Consider the following 3,162-nt stretch of genomic DNA (forward strand, 5'->3'; position numbering starts at 1 on the left):
GTCTGGATTCAGAAGAACTCTAAGGGACATAACTTTGCTTAGGCTACGATGTTAATACATTAATTTGTTCACTGCTGCTGCTCATAGCTGTTTATTGTTGAATTATTATGGAACTATCTTGTGTTTAATTTTTTTGTAAACATGGGTTGAGAAACATTCTATGGATATTTTAAATAAATATTTTAGATGTTTTGATTGGCAAACGTATTAATATTTACACAGGGGTAATTTCATAGAAAAAGAGGTGCAGGAGCTCATTAGCATAACTCATTAGCATAACATATTTCCATATGCCACACCCCCTGACATCACCAGAAGTGTGTCAGAAGGCAACACCCACCGCTCAGGCTCCACTGGACTGTTTTGGATTGCTAGCTATTGGGGGGGGGGAATGTGCAGATCTGTCCTCACAGAGGAGGGAGAGCTTGTACCTCCTCACAGAGGAGGGAGAGCCAGTTTGGTGTAGTGGTTAAGTGTGCAGACTCTAATCTGGGAGAACTGGGTTTGATTCCCCACTCCTCCACTTGCACCTGCTGATGTGACCTTGGGTCAGTCACAAGCTCTGGCACAGCTGTACCTGAAAGAGCAGTTTGTGTCAGAGTTCTCTCAGCCCCACCCACCTCGCAGGGTGTCTGTTGTGGGGAGGGGAAGGGAAAGGAGTTTGTAAGCCGCTCTGAGACTCCAAGTGAAGGGCGGGGTATAAATCCAATCTCTTCTCTTCTACCTAAGTAAAACTTGGTCTTAAAGGTGCCACTGGACTGTTTTGGACCAGGGGGGGCGGTGGGAGTTCTGCAACTTACCTGGCTGCTTCTTGATCTGACTGAGGGCTGCTGGGAGCAGGGGGTGGGGCTTGATGCATGTGCCTGGTCCCTGGGCTCTTTACTGCCAGAGCTCCGCTCCTGTGCGCTCCTGCAGGAAATGACCGCTGTATTTACATATGCTCTTCCCCTTCTCCTTTCTATTCCATTGTTTTTACTTCATGTTCTTTTTAATTATATGCTTTTATATTTTACAACATCTTGGGTTTTTAAGAGACCTAGGCTAGTAATCATAATACATAATCATAATTATTAATATAGAAACAGCTGTGAGACAATTTCTTTTTAACATTATTTGAGGTACCAGAACTGTCTATGTTTAGAAGTAGTATGATAGTGATGCACTTTTGAAAGTATATCTTAATTATCTGCAGAGTTGTCCTCTGATAATGCTTTTCTAGAAAGGACCCTCTTGAAATGAAATATACATGCTCTTTCTTTATCCCTGTGATAAATTGGCCTGCCTCAGAAAAGAGAATTTCTTTATCTGGTAAAGGTATTCCATACCAACCCATGATTGTAGTGTTGCCATAGACATTTCAAGGACGCTGCAGGAAGTACAGAAATGCTAAGCTTTGCTCAATGATCCCCCACCCAAAGAAAACACTATCCTTTGTGGTTTAAAAAATCTTTCAGGCAGCTCAACATTTTGACACTGTCCCCGACATTTTGATGGAAGTCTGTAAGACCGACTGTTAGATCCATGCATCAGCTTGAGTCCAGATTCTTGTAAAGGGTGGGGGACCTCTTGTGGTTGCTATCACAGGCAATGCTTTTGTAATGCACTCTAAGTACATGACCTCTTAAACATATCTGGTTTCTAACCAGCAGAATAATGAAATATGATTGGCCTCCAAGCACTTATTGCCTCTGTTTTCCCAGTCTCTGTGTCGAGGTCCTACTCTCGTCATTCCCTTAGCTATTTCTGTTGCTGTCTCATTTCGCTTGTGAAGAACTCTTGCCCAACACCCTTCTGAAAAATCCCAGGAAAGAGGCTGTCTTTTGTTGACCTGATGAAGAAAAAAAAGATTGGGTAATTTCTTTTGGGAAATCATGGAGAGGGACTTTATTGAAGAAGAAATTCAGCAGACCCTCTGCCTTCCCTGGGACATTGGCAAGGTCACAGACGATGAAGAGAAGCAGCTTTGTCAGTGAGTAATAATATTTTCATTGTTTAACTTCCCTGGCATGGTTCCCATATGATCCATCCATGATGAAGTCCCTTAAACAGATCTGACTATGTGGAACAAAAAAAGAAGAAGAAGCAACCCTGGTCCCTTGTATCAGTATGTAAGGGCATGATTAGAGATGTTCTCAACATAGGATTTATAGTGGGTCATCTTCTGATCTGACAGATCTGCCAACTGTATAAAATGTATGTTATGATTATTTAAAAAATAAGGTATGTTGCTTCTAATTCGTTCTGTAGCAATGCTTATAGGACAGCATAAATTATTTCTCAGTTTTAAATATTTTCCATTCAATGTTCAAACTGTCTCTTGTAAATAGTATACATTATTTATTTGTCCATAAGTTCTGAGCTTGTTAATATGGATGGCACAAATGAGTAATGTCGTGGTGAAGGTGACGGTGGAAAGGCAGGAGGCTGACAAAGTGATACGATTTCAGTGTCAAGCCTTCTTTAGGTTTTAATGTTATATTAAAAAGTGCAATGCTAGCAACATTTCCATTTGGATTTGGATCAGTACGGCATGGCACGAGATTTATTTACTTAACAAATGCTCGCTGATGTGCTTTATAATCAATGCAGCATTTCTGAGTGGATGCACTTGTTAGGGAAATTGTTTAGGACAGGGGATGTAATATGTTCACTACCTGAAGGTCTGCTTGCGTAGCCATTAGATTCTGGCATCTTCTACCTGCCTCTGGCAGAACTTGAGAGACATAAAGGATAAAGAACAGAAATTTTTAGAATTCCATCCCGCCTGTACCCCTTGTTTATTACATTATTATCCCATTGCTCAGGAAACAAACACAGTATATCTGTCTCCCCCACCATTTTATTGCCACAACAAAACTCTGTGAGGTAGGGTGTGCTAAGAGATAGTGACTGGCACATCACCCCAGGAGATTCGTGGCTAAACTCATATTTGAACCTGGGGTCTTTAAGATGGCCACACAATATGCTATACCGCACTGGCTTTCCCTTGCCTTCGATCTGTTAAACGGAGTATAGTGCTTTCTGCATCCCCTTTTATTCCATTGCCTTCCTTTCCCTTATCTGCTTCTTGAGGATTATTTTTTTAATGAATACCATAAACATGGTTTCATCCTTAACCTTCTTTCCATTTGTCAGGAGTTTTTCACAGACCGCAGCAGAAGC

This window comes from Gekko japonicus, unplaced genomic scaffold (genome assembly GCF_001447785.1).
Source record: "Gekko japonicus isolate JY-2015 unplaced genomic scaffold, Gekko_japonicus_V1.1 scaffold296, whole genome shotgun sequence".
In the NCBI taxonomy this organism is placed as follows: domain Eukaryota; kingdom Metazoa; phylum Chordata; class Lepidosauria; order Squamata; family Gekkonidae; genus Gekko; species Gekko japonicus.